The sequence below is a fragment of the Saccostrea echinata genome, unplaced genomic scaffold (genome assembly GCF_033153115.1).
Source record: "Saccostrea echinata isolate AGI-Se365-2 ecotype Australia unplaced genomic scaffold, CSIRO_AGI_Sech_v1 ptg000009l, whole genome shotgun sequence".
Taxonomy (NCBI): domain Eukaryota; kingdom Metazoa; phylum Mollusca; class Bivalvia; order Ostreida; family Ostreidae; genus Saccostrea; species Saccostrea echinata.
In genome coordinates this window covers 45,649,294-45,669,900 of record NW_026889758.1, presented here as the reverse complement: position 1 = coordinate 45,669,900, position 20,607 = coordinate 45,649,294, and the positions used below count along the sequence as shown (strand labels likewise).

Genomic DNA, 20,607 nt, shown 5'->3' with positions numbered 1-20,607 from the left:
ATTGTGAAATTCATGTCCGTGGTCTTGATCATGGGCTCTGGTGTTATGCTGGGGCTCTATAGGTCATATAGTGAAAATGCATAAATTCTTCAAACATATTCTTCTCTCCCCTATACATTAAGCAGACGAACTAAGAGCAAAGATATGATGAGCAACAGTGCTTCTTCAAAAATTGTGAAATTCGTGACCCCTGAGTCAGGGGTTCTGGTGTTAGGACTGGGTTTAACTGGCCAGATATAATTAATAATTATAATAATCATAATATGATTAATTCTTTGAAAATGTTCGTTACCGTTCCTGGGGCCCGTTTTACAAAAGAACTCACGACTAAGACCAAAATTTAATTCTGTTTATTATTCTCTATTTTACATTGATTTGAGAATGGTTTTATTCTTTTTAAAAAGAACTTAATATAACTTAACAAAATATTTTTATGCTAGCAATTTCAAACAGAATCATTAATTTTTACAAAATTTTACAATCAACAGAAGTTTTTGGTCTTAGTCGTAAGTTCTTTTGTAAAATGATTATTTAGAGACAAACTAGCTAAATGGTTATATTAAGAGCAAGGGTGCTTTTCCCAAAATTGTGAAATGAATGACCCATGGGTGAGGGGTTCTGGGTTTAGGCCGGGACTTTATTGGTCATATAGTGAAAATGCATTAATTCCTCAAAAGTCTTTTTCTCTGCTCTTGAGTATTAAGCAGAGAAAATAAGCACATGGTTATGATGAGAAAGAGTGCTTCTTCATAAATTGTGAAATTCATGGAGGGGTTCTTGAGTTAGGGTTTGGCTTTTCTATAATGATGTTTAGGAATATATTTACTCTGCTTTAAAAGAAGTTATTCCCATTTTTTATTCAATTACCATAACTAATCAATGTAAATAATGTAAATGATAGGTAAATTGATAAAAAAGAATTAAAATACAAGAATTTCAAAAACATAATATAAAGTGTATTTTCATAGTTTTTTTTTAAATAGTCAGGTAGACTTGTAAATAATAGGTGAATAAAAATGAGACAAAAATACCTTATATATGTTCAAAAACCAAGAGAGGTCAATATCCTGTGGGAATCTTACAGATGTACTCTCTGAATATTGTGTTTTATGCTACAGCACTTTTGTCTTGTTGTGTTTGGTGATAGTGATGAAGTGTAGAAAGCATTGACCTATACTAGTACATGCAAGTTTCTGAGTTGTCGCTGATTACCAGTTTAATTAATTTCTCGACCCCCAATCGTCTTTTTTTTTAGTTTCAATTTTATTTTGTGTTATTATATAATTATTCTATTTATTTACCATTCCTTGGATCTTTTACAGCTTATACTCAGAAGTCTGTTAAGGTCCTTGGGCCTCTTGTTTCAAGAAGTGGCATGGACTCTAATGTTTCAATTAATAAAAGCAATTTCAAACCATAGGCCCATTAGCCAGGATGTTAATCTGACTCACCTTGGCCCTGCTGTTCTTCATCAGAGGATATTAAAAGATGCCTGTGACGAACATCATTTAAAGTTGCCCAGCAGTTCTTGAGAAAATTTAAATTTTTAAAGAATTTCCCTTCATATACATATCTTTCATTCCTTAATGTGGCACTACTCTAACCCCCCCCCCCCACACACACACAATGTGGGGGAAGGGGGCAAGGTATCTCTTCTATGTCATATTTTCCACCATCCATACTTTTAACGTCAAAATCTATTCTAGCTTGAGCTTTACAAAGCTTAACAAAGAAATAAGTCCCTTTCTAAAAAAGGAAAGGACTACAGATTGTAAAACTGTTTCCATGATTCTTACTTATGTCCATACTCCATATTATGGAGGAGAGTACACATTAGGACAGGTGGAATCTCTTGTCCACCACATATGGGTATATGAAAGAGCCCATCTTTCTATATTACGCACAAATTCAATTAAGTTGTGTCAATGACCAATAGAAAAACTTGCACTATTCATGTATTTCATACCTACTAATGAAGAGAACATTTTCGGAAGTTTTATGTGTGTTAACTCTTGATGAAAAAAAATATTTGGATGAATGATGTTAATAAATATTAATCTCAAACATAGACATTCGGCCCTAAATACAATAAAATATGAGTCAAAAGTAACATAAATAACTGTAACGCATTACACAAAAAGATGATATTTTGACTCTTAATTTTTTTTACAGTATTCTTAAATCGTTATGATAAAAAAAATAATAACGGCATCATTAATATTTCGATTCAATGATTTTCATTCCATATAATTGCTGTATTAAAGGTTGACAGATAACGTAGGTCACAAGAAAATTGCAATTTTGACTTCTATATAGACTGAAATAGAATATCTTATTTTATGCATTGTAGAAGACAGAAAATGCATAATGTTCTTACAAAAATATACTTTTAATGAGAATTGATGAAGTATATTCGCTAAGATTATATTTTCCCAGCAAAGATACAATTTTCTATTCATTCATTCAGTTTGTACACGAGTTTTCTGAGAGTATCTCGACACTTTTATGTTTCAAAATACCTTATAATGATATTCATTTTGTTGTTATTGTTTTTGCAGGTATATATACATGTATCTTTATTCTTTGAAATAAAACACTCATTTAGTATACCAAGCACTATAAAAGTACATGTATTGCTTTTTGTTTGTGACGAGAAAATTTACGATTAGCACAACTTCACTGAACTAAATAGACGATTATGTATATTAAATCTTTTTTCTTACATATACTTCTACCCATAATTATTTTTTTTAAAATCTCGACAGATAAGTGACTGATACAACAATTCTTGAACTTATTAAGGGTTGTAAGTAAAGTTACCATTCTCCATGGAATAAGCATTTTATATCATTTAAATAAAATCTTTTGTTGCAAAGCAAATAAAGCATATATAGACTGAGATGCGATTAGATATTTAAAACATCTGTTCATCTTATTAAAACATCTACTAGGATATATGTCTTCCTGGAATAACACAATATTCAAAATGAAAAAAAAAAACCAATTTGTTTTATTTATAAAAGATTTTTTTTAACGTAGTTGCTAGCGATCGAGAGTACTAGTGATAAAATTGAATTTTCCCTTAAATTTACTATATTAAACTTGAAACTGTATAATGGACCTACCTTAGCGTCATGATCATCATCTAAAAGAACGCAAATAGAAACGTTTTATTGCTTATTTGATAACGTGTGACGCTCCTGCTCAACAATAGAAAATCCTTCATTACTTTAGAATTCAATTGCAAACTTTGATACCCTGCTATAGAACACTACATTCTTACTACAAATGTCACCAAGTTTCCATATCTTGTATTCTAATTCCTAGACCTGCCATTTTTTCTCTCGTGGTATTTCTTAACACAAAAAAACTGTCAAACAATAAGACTCTACTCAACTGCATTCAATAAATCGACGTGTAATGATTTTATGCATTTACATGATCCACAGTCTTTAATAGAGGAACTTTACCATTTGGAAAAGTATAGGTGATGCCGGAACACTTCCAGTGTTATTAGGATCTGTAGGATGACTGAAGACAATAGTATTCACCATGCTCATGATGTGTTTCTTGAACAAGACGACGTGACCGGACAAGAATTAAAGATGAAACAAGAGCTTTAAAACATCTTTTCCTTTTAATAATATCAACAGTATACTCTTACTTCATAATTTTTTTTCATGCTAACAAGTAAATTAGAAATATTGTATGAAAATAATACATTCAATTTAATAAAAACAGTCACAATAGCCGCATCGAGAGGTAACGATTTTGGTCCATAATTGCTTAATTACATTTCTGTAAAACCTGTCTCACTATCGATATTGAAACCTCCTTTATCAAACCCTCCCCATAGATTATGGGCGTCGTTACATACCATTCATTACTAACCACCAGATGCTCAGAATGCAATGTTTGGTTAAAAGATTATCTATAGTATTTTGTTGCGTAACACTTGTTGATGCACTTTACAGAGCTGATATTGTTCTGTAATTGATCATTTTCTATTTTAATTTCAATTTATATAAAGAAAAACACGTGTTCCTCGAGCTATTGACATTTTGATTTGTCCCAAATAATATTTATGTCAATAAGAGCAACATTTGTGTATAAAAATAATATATTTCTATTGTGGAAAAAGTATGATGAAAGGCCAAAACTTCATGCCAATAATCTTCTTCATTATAAAAAGATAAATGACAATAGTACGATAAACCACAGAAGAAGTGTTTTTTTTTTTTTTTAAGTATTTGACTATATTAAAGCAGTCTGTTTTAAGCAAAAGATTACATATTATACATATATATGCAACAAAAAATAAGCAATAGATTAAAAGAATATTAGAAATATTGCCCCAACTATCCAAATATTCGGTACAATATGCATAACTTAGGTAGGAATGAAAAGTAATGATACATACTACATGCATCTTCCATATGTATTAATGTTGCCCTTTCATATTCTAATGAAATAATTTTCCTCAATAGATAAACATTATAACAAGAAGATTGTTGACAGTTCAACATTTTTCTACACTGTTATGATATATATATATATATATATATATATATATATATATATATATATATATATATATATATATATATATATATATATATATATATATATATATATATATATATATATATATATATATTATTTGGGACAAATCAAAATGTCAATAGCTCGAGGAACACGTGTTTTTCTTTATATAAATTGAAATTGTTCACAACTGTTTATAAACTCCAAATTAAACATGTAACATTGTAAATATTTAGTGTTTGGTAGTTTAGTAGTAGTGCTAGTTGTTTTTGCTTCTCTATTTCCTTTGTTTTTATGACTTCTTAACTTTTTTCTTTGTCCTGAGGAAGGGACAGGTTGTCCCGAAAATTTGACAATTATTATTGTTCGTGTCGTTGGTCATTTTTAGTGCTTTATATAAATTTCCATCCGTGACCTTGTATCTACTTAGTAGATCCGACACTTAGGATATACAGTGTTGTTGGTTTTTAGTGCTTTTTATATCCTTTTTTCGCCAACTGTATCTTCTCAGATCCACCCGTATATCCATTATTTCTCTATTCTAATTCTCTGTACCTATCATTCATTTTTGTTTATTTCTATCATCGTTTGATTTTCTGGTTATTTATTTGTATTCCACTCTTGCAATTTAGTTCTTTCCACTCTTCTCTTCAAAATTTTATTCATGTAGCATTTGTTTTTATTTTTTTGAATTCTTGTACGAGTTATCTCCTACGCTTTAAGAAAATAGTGCAATCGTTCGTTGAATCTTCGACTTCACACAGCTACAGTTAAAAAATTAGTCATATTCTTTAGGCAATTACCTGTTTATTTCCTTTTAAACATGTCTGTAAAAAGTAATCCAACATTCAAACTTCTGAAGAAACAACACCAAAAATCAATCAAAACTGAACACCGGGTCTCGAATTTACAGACCTACTTAGAGTGTGACATTATACCTAAAGGTTTCCAGATTAATGTCACGCCTAACATAGGGCCGATCTCCAAACGCTTTCAAGAACGTTGGGAAGATATTACAAAGAGGTGTTCTAAACAATTGATGTCACTCTGTCTTTCTTGGGATATCCACAAGTTAGGACAATTTGAGAGTGATATCACTTCCTTAGAATCATCCCTCACTGATAGCATGTCCCAAGCTGATCTTGATGAAGCCCATAATATTATTGACACCTATAATATGGCCCTAACAAATGAACTCAACAAGACTCAAAGAAAGAAATTTCTCCGAGACAGTGTTCCACAGACCAGGAACAACCGATCAGAGGTCCGAGTTAACAAAACACGTAAGCCCCGCTCGAGACGCTTCAAACGCTTAACGACAATCGCGAGGGACGGACCCTCACAAACTCCTGACGTCTGCCCAGTGCTCAATAGATCTAGTGTTCCTCTCTCCGAATCGGAGACCTCACTTCTTTCCAAGGGGCTGAATTTCTGTCCCACGCCACATGAGGTCGACGAAAAACAAGTCAGAGAGGACACCCGAGCTTTCTTTCGGAGACTTCGGTTGAAGGAGCATTTTTCTAGAAAAAACTCCGAAGTTGACTCATATGACTCTTCTCAGCCACAATTGCACGACCTAGAGGAACACAAACTCTATCGGCCAAAAAGTGACTGGGAACCTGCACCGGGCAAATGCGGAGCCCTTGAGTCGTATATTGACGCCGTTGAGTCAGACATAGAGAAACTCCTTTCAATGCCAGACAAGGCTCCCGACAATTTGAGTAAGGAAGAGAGATCCGCCTTACAATCATTAAAGAATCGGGATGACATTGTAATCAAGAAAGCAGACAAAGGCTCTACAGTAGTAGTGCTTGATAAAGAGACGTACATGGCGGAGGCCCATAGACAACTCTCAGACGAACGTTTCTATAAGAAACTGGACTCTGACCCTACTAAAGAATTCTCCACCGCCATCACCAAAACTCTTGACGAAATGTTTGAGAAAAACGAGATTGGTATCAACGTCTATGAGACACTCAATCCTATTGACTGTAGACCAGGACAATTTTATCTGCTTCCCAAGATACACAAAGAAGGTATGCCAGGTCGCCCTATAGTTAGCGCTATTGGACACCCCACGGAGAAAATTTCTGAATACATCGATTTACATCTCCGTCCACACGTAGAGAATTTGCCATCCTATCTCAAGGACACCACGGACTACATTAACAAGACGCCCTCTACTGGCCTTCCAGATCATACCCTTCTCGTGACTATGGACGTCACATCTTTGTACACCAATATTCCGCACGATGAGGGTATCGAAGCCTGTAGAGAAGTCTGGGATAGTAGATCCATACAAATTCCTTCTACCGAGTCCCTTGCCATGCTCCTTGAACATGTTCTCAAGTATAACAACTTCATGTTTAATGGAGAACATTACCTGCAGGTTAATGGCACTGCTATGGGTACGAAAATGGCACCATCTTATGCCAATATTTTCATGGGCAGACTGGAACGCAACTTGCTACTTCAAGCACCATTTAGGCCCCTTAGCTGGTTGCGTTTCATTGACGATATAGAGATGAAGTGGGTGGAATGTCGCGAGAGCCTCGAGGCATTCATTTCGTTTGCCAACACCTTTCATCAGTCTATCAAATTTACAGTAGACGTATCTAATTCGAAAAACATATTCCTAGATACTACATCTACCCTGACTGACGGTGAAATCGAGTTCAGTCTCCACACGAAACCCACAGATTCCCATCTGTATCTTATGCCAACTAGCTGTCATCCCCCACACACATTTAAGGGTGTGCCTAAGGGTCTAGCCACCAGAATTCGGCGCATCTGTTCATCCCCTGCCTTATATCAAGAACAAAGCGGTCTCCTTAAGTCCCACTTATGCAAGAGAGGCTACAATGCCCGCACCGTACAAACTGCTATTGATGAGATGGCGGGACATGACAGGCAAAACCTATTACGCTACAAGGAAAAAGACAATAGCGGCAGGGTCCCTCTGGTAACCACATACCATCCCGTCCTTAAGAACCTCAGCGGTATCCTTCAAAAGAATCTGCCAATTCTCCACTCAAATAAACGAATGGCAGAGGTCTTTAAGGAGCCCCCTTTGGCTGCATACAGACGCCCGAGGAACCTGAAGGACATGGTAGTAAGAACCAGATTGGACAATCCATTACCTAACGGGGGCTTTAAAACTTGCTCTGACAGAAGATGTCTTCTCTGTAAGTACAGCTCTGACACAGACAGTTTCAACAGCCCCGTTACAGGCCGCAGCTACAAAATACTAGGGAATTTGTCCTGTCAAACAGACAACTGCATTTATCTCATCAGTTGCAAAGTTTGCTCCAAACAGTATGTTGGTGAAACAGGAGATCTTCGCAGGAGGGTCAATAATCACCGTTCTACCATTAGGACCAAAAAACTCAATGAACCCGTTGGGGAACATTTCAACCTTGAAGGACACAAATGGGAGGACATGACAGTAGTGGTTATTGACCATAATCCAAGATGGACAGACGCGCAGAGAAAAGGCAAGGAAAAGTTCTGGATGCACAGGCTGAAGTCATTCCGCCCTAATGGTATTAACAAACTTAATGACTTCACCAGGATGAACGTGAACTAGACCCAATCCCGGATTGTAACAAACAAGTTCATTCTCTCTATGTAGTGTAAACTTTACCGTTAATTCGTATCAGTAATCCTGGAACAACCTACCCAAATATTTACAGCTCACATTTTTGTTTATTTCTTTTTTCCGATTTCCAAATTTATAATATATCCAAATTCATATTTCAAAATTGTCCTTCCATATTATCTTTCTTTAATTTCTTTTTATCATGTAGAGTTACGCTATTTTGAGAGAATAAGACAATGTACGATTTACTGTTGGCCGTAATTAATTAGCGATAATTAATTCGTTCAATTATGTAAATCACACTTCACCAGAGTACACCCGATAGACCGGACACAATTCATAGCGCTCCGGATTTCTTTGTTCACAACTGTTTATAAACTCCAAATTAAACATGTAACATTGTAAATATTTAGTGTTTGGTAGTTTAGTAGTAGTGCTAGTTGTTTTTGCTTCTCTATTTCCTTTGTTTTTATGACTTCTTAACTTTTTTCTTTGTCCTGAGGAAGGGACAGGTTGTCCCGAAAATTTGACAATTATTATTGTTCGTGTCGTTGGTCATTTTTAGTGCTTTATATATATATATATATATATATATATATATATATATATATATATATATATATATATATATATATATATATATATATATATATATATATATATATAGTATCTAAAACTTCAAAGGAATTGATTCATGTTTTCTCCCACAAAAATATTCAATTGAAAACTCGATTATATGCAATGTTTGTCTTAACTTACATTAAGGAGGTATGCCACACCTAAAAATTATTTTATGAATGTTTAAAGTATCTCTTATGACATATGATTTCATCATTAAAAGACCAATATAAGCTTTAAATTATTTTATATGATTTTTTTCGTATTTCTTAAGAGAAAATGGAAAAAATTGTATTGCTTGTAAATAAAATATTTTGTGGCTTAAAAATTGTTGATAGACATTTCAGATTTTTTAATAAAAAATTATTTATGAATATTAAAAAAAAAAAAATTGCTAATATTTTTTAAACTCTTCAAGAAACATTTTACTTAAAGAAAAGAAATGTTAAACAATCATAATTTTAAAATATTATTAAAATATTTCTTGTAGATTTTCTCCGTAGATTTAAAACAATATTAACAAATATTGTTCTCGTACTCATAAATATTTTTTTTTACTAAAGAAACTGAAATGGCTGGATAGGATGGGGGTCATTTTATAAAAGACTGTATTATTTGTTGTACTTGATACTGATTTTTGACCTGATGATACATATTTTAGAATTTGACAATAAAATAAAAAGAAGAGAGAAAAATGCTGCCTTGATGGCTCGGCCCTCACTAACGGTCGCACAGTCTAACATGTCATATCCATATACATTTAAGTTATGATACTTTTGAGGTCTTCTTTATTTTTTTTCACTCTGGGAATGAGAATGCAAATCTACTTTGACAGTTTAAATGTACTAACACATTAGATTTTTGACAGTTTATTCAAACAATTAGTTTCGTCATAGATGAAAATCTTTTCTAAAAATGCGATTAGTGAACAGATTGCATGCAAAATGTCCATGAGAAATGATGGAAATTTTCAAATGTGTAATGTATTTTCAACATACGAGGGCTGTCCAAAAAGTTCGTGGACACATGCTGAATTTTCTTAATAAAGTCCGCAATAGCAAACATGTACGATAGTATCTTAATATAGACCATGCTTTAGTAAATATATATAAAATTAAAACAATGCACACTATTTTATGAACATTATAGGCGTAATACTTTGTATATGCAAGCCGCACGGCCCAGTCTGACGTAACGCTAATTTCATGATAACGTCCAAAATATGGATTTTGAATTTTTATCACATGTTCATGGACACTCGCTAATTTTCTTTATTATGACACATTGACAAGTGTGTGCAATAATATTTATGTATAGACCACAATTGATTTAATTTTTAAAATTCAAAACAATACACGATAATTTACGAGCGTCATCAATATAAACAGTTCGTGTACACAAGCTGCACAGCCCTGTCCGACGGCGCTAGATTTATAACAACGTCATGAACAGGGATATCCTTTTTTCATCAAATAACAGTGGTTTTCCACTTCTTGTACTTCTTGTAGTGTCTCCGAAATTTTACACACCGTTGAAAAATCGTATACACCAATTACAAATCAAAAACTAAATATATTCCAATAATTTCAAGTTGTTTGAGTAAATATTTTGTGTCTGATGTCGTTTCAACCATATTAAACCATAATAGTATGACTGGACGCTGTTCCGTTCGGATGGCCGACGTCGCTTTTTCTGTCAAGTTTTGAAACGTACTTCTTGCGGTTTTTGCTTAATATTCTCACTGTCTATTTAGTAAGCGATACTAAAGATATCAGAAAATGATGAGAGCCGCTTTATTTGTGACACATTTAATTTGTATTAAGTTTTGACTCGTTTTATAAAGAAAATAATCACTTTAACCAGAACACTTTTTAAAAAAGTTTCTGGCATTTAACCCTGGTTCGTGCGCACTATCGGCAACCTTTAATGACCGCGATTTTTACAAAAATATTAAGTTCAAACAATAAAAACCAAACTATTCTGACTTGGATTTTCATAACTAATATTTTGGTATACAATAAGAATATTTTGAACCATTTATTTTGACAAAAACGCCATTGTCCACGAATTTTTTGGACAACCCTCGTACATGTATGACCAATTTTGCACCACCTTGGTGTCTGAACCCTGTGTCCACTCTTTTTAGTCACCATGACCAAAGTTAAATGCTACACCTCTTTCATCTTCAGTATATGCTATCCGTATATATATTGCAGTTCAAAATGTCAAAAAAGTGTTAAATAATTTCTGCATGCTGCATGCTAAATAGAAAAACCGAAGAGCTTGAAAGAACTTTTCTGCAAATGAGACTCCCCCTCTCCCTCTCTGAAATATAAAATCAAGAGAGAACAAATGTTTAAGACACGTGTACTGTAAGCATTTGAAGACAATACTTCTTATTGATCATATCATTTACCACTTGCATGACGAAAATCATCTATTTTGTAAAGTACATATGTATGTAGTTTTCTTTAAATCATTACACCCACCTCCTGTTGGCATTGATCAATAGGATATACTTATATAAATATACCGAGAAATGACCCACCCGACGAGTTGCCTTTTCCAGGATGTGGCGAATATTGCTGGTGGTCCTCTTTGCTGTTTATTTAGGAGGTAAATGTTGCATTGCTTTGAAAATTAAATTGTGATCTTTATTTTTTTTTTCATTTTGAAGCATTTTACATCTTTTTTAATTATCAGTATTCAAAATTTTACATGTTAAAGAAAGGGGGAAAATGTATCACTATCTTAAACTTAATGTTTCTCGGTTTCCTTTTCCATGCAAAGAAACGGAAGGGTTCCGCTTTTGGGGACGTGGCGGGAAAAGAAGATCCAGAAACAGAGGCACGGTCACACGAAGAGGTAATGAATTCTTGGTTCTTCATGAATTTGAATTTGTTTTTATATCATTTGATTTTTTAATTTATGGAATTAGGGAGTGCGTATTCTGTTAAGATAATCGGTTCCAAAATCTGTTCAAAAATTAAAAGACGTGTATATATTTGAAGGTATTTTCATTATTTCAAATTCAATTTGAAAAGAAAAAAAGCTCTGATCATTGATAATTCAGGGTTGTGACATATCCTATTAAGTTAATATGGAGATACGGATTGCGCTTCAGTATCTAGTCCATCCAGCATTTCTTTTATTATGTACGAATACTAACAATTGCTGAGTTCTGTAAACATTATAATGTATCCGCTTTCATTACATACTAAATCTCGTCTATCCTCTGCAAATGCCAATCAATTAATATTTTAAACAGAAAGTGTAAATTAATCAATTATAGTGACAAGCAGAATGAACTTATTAAATAACTTAGGTCTTTAATTTAACAAATATATTTGAAGGTTTTCTTTATTTTTATGAAATTAAAATAAAATTACACAGTGGCCCGATTTAATAAAACAGAATATTAATGAAATCATTTGTAGTCTTTTGATGTAAATAAATTACTCGAGATAAAAAAAAAAAAATACGCGTATCAAAGTCTATTTTCATTTTGAAGCATTTTACATCAATTTTAATTATTACTTTTTTTTACAATTTGCAAGAAATTTGTAATGAAGATAAAAACAACAACAACATTGGTTTCAGTTTTGTAACTGTGTAGTATTCTTGATCAGTTGTTTTGTTTATCATTTTTAGTGTAAAGCAGAAATTTCAAAGTTTGATTTATCAGACAACGTTCGTAAGGGCTAACAGCAAGTCGGATTTTTACGCCTTTATTCTTTGTCCATACGAAACGTCAACCCAAAAAGTCTTATCATGTACATTTCAAAGTGAATCATATTGAATCACGGAACAAAAGGATTGTATGAATAATATCTGATGCCCGTCTAGGCTGAAACATTTGCAGCATTTTTTTTAACTGAGTTAAAGGTAATTAACAACAGATTTGTGAAAAGAGTAGTTAGTATATAACAATCCAATACTTTCAATCAAAATTACATGAAACAATCAAGATTTTAAGTATCTACCCCCACTCTACATTTGGATACATTCTTCAATTAAAAAAACCAAAAGGAATTCTCCCAAGTGGAATTGAAGCAAAAAAAGTCAATCTATTTCAGGTACCAAAAGCAAAGTCCTTCAGCAATTTCCCCTACTCGTGTTTAGATGTCATGCGCGACCACGCACGTATAGACAAAAACAACATTTCTCATGCTGATGTTGCAGCTAAAATTTAAATTCATATAAATGATTATTGGGAATATAAAATTAACATCTTCCCAATAACAGCTGTAGGTGACATACACCATTTTAAATAGCAAATCTGAATTTCAATTAAAAAGGCATCTCCCTGTACACTAAAACCTTGTATAATCACAAAAATTTTATAGACAGGAACTACTGATCACAACAAAACTAGGCCACGTTCAGGAACATTTGTAGATTAAAAAATCGCGTATTGTTTTCTTTAAAAAAAAATCCTAAGATCCGAAAATGGATGAAATAAGATATCTCAAGATAAGACCTACTTCAAAAGAATATCAATGAAGTTGAATTAAATAATATTTACTGAGTATGAGGATATACAGTACACAGGGGAATTTTCGCTCCCGTTTTATTTTCGCCCCTTTCGCATTCGTCGCAATTGGGCGAATTCAAAGAAAACGGCATTATTTCTTTAACAGAACTGTGTCTGGGCGAATTCAAAACGGGGCAAAATCGTTTGCATGTGTGAAAGGACGAAAATCAGAAGGGGGAAAATAATCCTGTATACAGTATACATTTGTTGTTTTAGATATGCTTGGCTGCTACGAGGATTCTAGGAATAGGGTCCTTAACGGACGACGGACGTACGGCAATCACATGACAGTCGGTCGCTGTAGACGGAGATGTGAGAAAGAAAGAAAACGATTTTACGGAGTCGAGGTATTTTTTTCTTGTCCCTATTGATTTATGGGTTTTACAAAAAGGGAAGTGTTCAGCACAAATAATATTTTCATGTAGATGTATAAAAATCCAATCGCGAATCTCAAAATCAGCATTGTTTAAAATAAACCAGAAATTATTTTGTTGTTTTTTTAAGAATAAAATATAAAAATATCAGATTGAGTTCTGTAGAATGTTGTTTATAATCAAGTATCTGCATCAAAAGAATTTTATGTTTTAAATGTGTAATTCTTGGAATCTTATGATTCAGATGAAATTTCTCTTACAATTAAAAAGATTTTATTTACATAAAATAATATAGGCTGGCAATGAATGTTTTTGTGGGAATTCTATGCGGTACAAAAAAAGAAAACCATTGAAAGAATGCAGGATGAAATGTAAGGGAAATCACGAGGCTTGTGGAGGCGCCTGGAGGATCTTGATTTACAGAAACCCGAAATACCGCAATTCAAGTGAATATTATTAAGTTTACACTAATCAATCAATTGAAATTCAAATTATGCATTATTATTTTTGATTTTTTGTCGAATTGAATGTACTAGTATTTGCATTAGTAACTTCTTTTTTTAAATGATATGACACCTTAATAAATATTTTAACGATTGATACCTTGATATCTTCCATTGTAGACAATAGAAAAGGAAAAATTCGAAGGAAAGGTAAACTAATTACTTTAATTTAACATTGAAAGGATTATATTTTTTCTTATGTTGTATGATAACCATGCAGAGGATTGACAAAATATCGGAATCAATGTTCAACTATTACCACTTATCAATGCAATAATAAAAGTGGCACAGCTTGATGAGAAAACGTATTTCAATGTCTGGAAGAAAAACTAAAGATAAATATCAGTATTAATAGATTTAAAGAACATCGCTAAAATGTGAAAACAACGAAAATGGTATACCTTTACAGGTCATATACCTATTGAAAATTAATCATTGTTCAAATTTCATTTTTATTTTATTGATCTTGAAATTGAGAAAAGAATAATTTGCCATCAATACCCATATCTATCAAATTTTCCTTTATATGTTTTAGCTCTACAGGTCAAAGAAATGCGTTGATAAAGTGGCTGACCGACTGTTTGTGTATCTGTTAGTCTGTAGACCTTTTTCAAACTATTTAAATACATAAGAATGGATAATGGAAAAATCTTACTTTTCTTTTAGATATGCTTGGCTGCTACAAGGACTCGAGGAAAAGGGTTCTTAGTGGACGACGGACGCATGGCAATCACATGACAGTTGGCCGCTGTAGACGAAGATGTGAGAAAGAAAGAAAACGATATTACGGACTTGAGGTAGATTTTGCCCACATTGATTAGAACAATTCATAGAAAGGAATGGCGAATTCATAATTTTCAATGTATAAAAACTTATTCTGAATTCCAACTTCAAAAATAATTTGAAAGGAACTAGTTTGTTTTTTTTTTATAATTGAGTTAAATTAATTAAAAATAACAGAATCAGTTGGTTATAAAATCTATATATAAAAGTTCGATATCAAAAGAGTTTTATTTATACATTAAGTGTAATTTATTTTATTTATTTATTAAATTAATTTCTTTATTAAAATGCAGGCTGGCAATGAATGTTTCTGTGGAAATTCCATGCGGTACAAAAAAAGAAAACCATTGAAAGAATGCAGGATGAAATGTAAGGGAAATCACGAGGCTTGTGGAGGCGCCTGGAGGATCCTGATTTACAGAAACCCAAAATATCGCAATTCAGGTGAGTACTATTAAGTTTGTTTGTTTATTTTTTTATTGTTTAACGTCCCTCTGGAGAATTTTTAACTCATATGGAGACGCCACCACTTACCGGTGGAGGGCTACAAATTTTGACCTATACTCGGCACTCAGGGCCATTGAGCAGTAAGGGATCTTTTTCGTGCCAGCACCTACTGCGACACGGGACCTCGATTTATACGGTCTCATCCGAAGGACCGGTCTCCACGTCCCACAGTGGGATTCGAACCGGCGACGTAAGGATCAACTCCTTACTCCGCGACTCTAGAGCAAACGCTCTAACCACTGCGCCACGAGTACTATTAGGTTTATGCTAATTGATTTATTGAAGTTTAAAGTATGGTGGTATGTTTTTGAACTTTTATCGAACAAAATGTAGTTGTATTAGTGACATTTTAATTTTTTTTAAAATTTATCTGAACAGAAAAAAAGTTTAACAAAATAGGAAAAAAACATTGAAACACCTCAATTTCAAGTAGCATATATCTGAATAAATATTCCAATAATTGATACCTTCATTCTTTTTCTGTTAAAGACAAAAGAAAAGGGAAAATTCGAAGGAAAGGTAAGTCAATAACCTTAATTAAATATTGATAAGGTTATATATTCCTTCTGTTGTATGATAACAATGCATTTTCCACGAACAACAGATATAGATAGAAAATTGACAAAATAACAGATTTAATATTCATTTGTTATCACTTATCAATAAAGAATGAATAATATGACACAGCTTGAATTTATGTATCATGAAAAATGTATTTCCATGTTTTGAAGAAAAGCGAAAGATAAATATTAATAGATTTAAAAAATCATTGTTAATATATGGAAAAAAGAAATTTACATTTTATACCTTTCTACATTTATTGTAAATTTATCTCATTTCAAATTTCATTTCTATAAAATTGATTGTTAAATGGTGAAAATAACAATTTGCCATCAATATCCCTATCTATCCAGTTTTCTTTTACATCTTTTTTTCTACTGACGTTTTAGCTCTACAGATCGAAGAAATGCGATGATAGAGTGGCTGACCGACTGTTATTGTTTCTGTTAGTCTTTAAATATTTTCGAGCTTACAAAAAAAAATAATAAAAGAATTCAAATTTGAATATTCCTAACTCTTCTTTTAGATATGCTTGGCTGCTACAAAGATTCGAGGAAAAGGGTTCTTAGTGGACGACGGACGCATGGCAATCACATGACAGTTGGCCGCTGTAGACGAAGATGTGAGAAAGAAAGAAAACGATATTACGGACTTGAGGTAGATTTTGCCCACATTGATTAGAACAATTCATAGAAAGGAATGGCGAATTCATAATTTTCAATGTATAAAAACTTATTCTGAATTCCAACTTCAAAAATAATTTGAAAGGAACTAGTTTTTTTTTTATAATTGAGTTAAATTAATTAAAAATAACAGAATCAGTTGGTTATAAAATCTATATATAAAAGTTCGATATCAAAAGAGTTTTATTTATACATTAAGTGTAATTTATTTTATTTATTTATTAAATTAATTTCTTTATTAAAATGCAGGCTGGCAATGAATGTTTCTGTGGAAATTCTATGCGGTACAAAAAAAGAAAACCATTGAAAGAATGCAGGATGAAATGTAAGGGAAATCACGAGGCTTGTGGAGGCGCCTGGAGGATCTTGATTTACAGAAACCCGAAATACCGCAATTCAGGTGAGTACTATTTTATGCTAATCGATTGATTGAAATTCAAAATATAGAGGTATATTTTTTCAAAAATTTTATCAAGATGAATGTATATTTATCGGTCACTTTTTAATTCTTTTTAATTGATTAAAAATTATCAAATTATTGTTGAAAAAAGTGATAGTTTCTGTATATGGTGAAAAAAAAAAACAAAATAGCCAAAAAAAAAATTGAAACACCTCAATTTGAAGTAACATACACCCGAATAAATATTCCAACAATTGATACCTTCTTTCTTTTTCTGTTGTAGACAAAAGAAAAGGGAAAATTCGAAGGAAAGGTAAGCCAATAACCTTAATAAAATTTTTATTTGGTTATATATTTCCTCTGTTATATGATAACCATGAAATATTTGGAGATAACGAACAGTATTCGAGCTCAAAAGGCCATGAAACATTACAAAATAGGATCAGAGCTAACACGGACCTCTAAGACATCAGAGGTGGGATGCATTTTCCAAGAACAACAGATATAGATAGAAAATTGACAAAATAACAGAATAAATGTTCATGTGTTATCACTTATCAATAAAGGATGAATATGACACAGCTTGAATTCATGTATCATGAAAACGGTATTTCCCGTGTTTTGGAGAAAAGCGAAAGATAATTTTTCATAGATTTGAAGAATCATTTGGGAAAATAAAACTAGTTTACATTTCTTTTTTTAACATCTTATGTTCTATTAAAATATTATTTTAGTTCAATTTCATTTTTTATGATTGACGTTTTAACTCTACGGGTCGAAGTAATGCGATGACAAAGTGGCTGACCGTCTGTTACTGAATTTGTTTATAAATTTTTTCGAACCTTTTAAAAATATAAGAATTCAAATATGAAATATTCGTGTTTTTCTTTTAGATATGCTTGGCTGCTACAGGGACTCCAGGAAAAGGGTTCTTAGTGGACGACGGACGCATGGCAATCACATGACAGTTGGCCGCTGTAGACGAAGATGTGAGAAAGAGAGAAAACGATTTTACGGACTTGAGGTAAACTTTGCCCACATTGATTTGAAGAATTTATAGGAAGGAATAGTAAGATCACAATTTCCAATGTATAAAACTTATTTCGAATTCCAACTTCAACAATGATTCGAAAGAAACTATTTTTTTTAAACTGAGTCAAATTAATGAAGAAAAAAAAAAACAGAATCAGGATGGTTATAAACTAATTCGATATCAAAAGAATTTTAATTCTACATAAAGTGTATTTTTTAAAAAAAATGAATTTCTTTTTTTTTTAAATGCAGGCTGGCAATGAATGTTTCTGTGGGAATTCCATGCGGTTCAAAAAAAGAAAACCATTGAAAGAATGCAGGATGAAATGTAAGGGAAATCACGAGGCTTGTGGAGGCGTCTGGAGGATCTTGATTTACAGAAACCCGAAATACCGCAATTCAGGTGAGTAATATTAATTTTATGCTAATCAATTAATTGAAGTTCAAAATATGGAGGTACATTTTTGAACTTTTATCGAACAAAATGTATTTGTGTTAGTGAAATTTTTTTTTTTTTAATTTATCTGAACAGAAAAAGTTTAACAAAATAAAAAATAAAGCATTGAAACACTTCAATTTGAATTGACATATTCCTGATTAAATATTCCAACAATTGATACCTTCATTCTTTTTCTGTTGTAGATAAAAGAAAAGGGAAAATTCGAAGGAAAAGTAAGCCAAAATTACCTTAATTAAATATTGATAAGGTTATATATTTCTTCTGTTGTATAATAACAATGCATTTTTCACGAACAACAGATATAGATAGAAAATTGACAAAATAACAGAATTAATGTTCATTTGTTATCACTTATCAATAAAGAATGATTATCGAAGAAGAGACAACAACACAAAACATTGTATACTTATTGAATTTATCATATATACCCTAATTGTGGCGTATAAGTGGGCACGGCATTGTATTATAAATTTAAATTTGGCTGCCATTTCAACTTGGGCAAGCCACAACATATCAACATCACAACATCAACTCAATGTTCAAATTCAACTGTTCAATCAACTTTCCTGAGGGCTGTGTGTTATCAGAAAGAGGGAAATTTAGTTTGAGAACGCGTTATATGCACTACCTTTCCCCGCCTACTCGAAGACTGACGTTAAGTAAGCTAGTTGTACAAGTTATCACCCTTTGCTTGTAAAACCATCGCTATTGTCTTTCTTCAATAAACTCATCTATTTTTTAAATTAATAGATGTTGTCAATATAACATAGCCACAGCGTTAATTCATGTATCATGAAAAACGTATTTCCATGTTTTCAAGAAAAACGAAAGATAAATATTGATAGATTTAAAAAATCATTGTTAATATATGGTGAAAAGAAATTCTATACCTTTATACGTTTATTGTAAATTTATCTCATTTCAACTTTTATTTCTATACAATTGATTGTTAATTGGTGAAAATAACAATTTGCCATCAATACCCCTATCTATCCAGTTTTCTTTTACGTCTTTTTTCTTCTGACGTTTTAGCTCTACAGATCGAAGAAATGCGATGATAAAGTAGCTCACCGACTGTTATTGTATCTGTTAGTCTTTAAATATTTTCGAATTTAAAAAAAAAAAATTCAAATTTGAAAATTCTTACTTTTCTTTTAGATATACTTGGCTGCTTCAAAGACTCGAGGAAAAGGGTTCTTAGTGGACGACGGACGCATGGCAATCACATGACAGTTGGCCGCTGTAGACGAAGATGTGAGAAAGAAAGAAAACGATTTTACGGACTTGAGGTAGATTTTGCCCACATTGATGCGAAGAATTTATAGAAAGGAATAGCGACTTCATAATTTTCAATGTATAAAAACTAATTTTTTTTTTGATTGAGTCAAATTAATTAAAAATAACAGAATCAGTTGGTTATAGAATCTATATATAAAAGTTCGATATCAAAAGAGTTTTATTTATACATTAAGTGTAATTTATTTTATTTATTTATTAAATTAATTTCTTTATTAAAATGCAGGCTGGCAATGAATGTTTCTGTGGAAATTCTATGCGGTACAAAAAAAGAAAACCATTGAAAGAATGCAGGATGAAATGTAAGGGAAATCACGAGGCTTGTGGAGGCGTCTGGAGGATCTTGATTTATAGAAACCCGAAATACCGTAATTCAGGTGTGTACTATTACGTTTGTGCTAATCAATTAATTGAAGTTCAAAATATGGAGGTATATTGTTTAACTTTTATCGAACTTTATGTATTTGTATTGGTGATATTTTAATGTTCAATTGATTAAAAATTATCAAATTATTGCTGAAAAAAATGACGAATTATATTTTTGAACAAACATTGTCAATTAAGTGTTAGTTTCTGTGTATGGTGAGAAAAAGTGTAACAAAATAGCAAAAAAAAAAAACAACATTGAAACACCTCAATTTGAAGTAACATACACCCGAATAAATATACCAATAATTGATACCTTCATTCTTTTTTCTGTTGTAGACAAAAGAAAA

At 32.1% G+C, this 20,607-nt stretch overlaps 2 long non-coding RNA genes across 2 annotated transcripts; both read left to right on the top strand.

Annotated features, from left to right (window-relative positions):
- Positions 1–18,000: 18,000 nt before the first annotated feature.
- LOC133183811 (uncharacterized) lies at positions 18,001–18,539 on the top strand. The gene is made up of 2 exons (XR_009720735.1): positions 18,001–18,127; positions 18,388–18,539. It is a non-coding gene; the product is annotated as an uncharacterized LOC133183811 (long non-coding RNA).
- A 1,240-nt stretch (positions 18,540–19,779) lies between these two features.
- Positions 19,780–20,269, top strand: LOC133183810 (uncharacterized). Its single transcript, XR_009720734.1, has 2 exons — positions 19,780–19,884; positions 20,118–20,269. It is a non-coding gene; the product is annotated as an uncharacterized LOC133183810 (long non-coding RNA).
- The last annotated feature ends 338 nt before the right edge of the window (positions 20,270–20,607 follow it).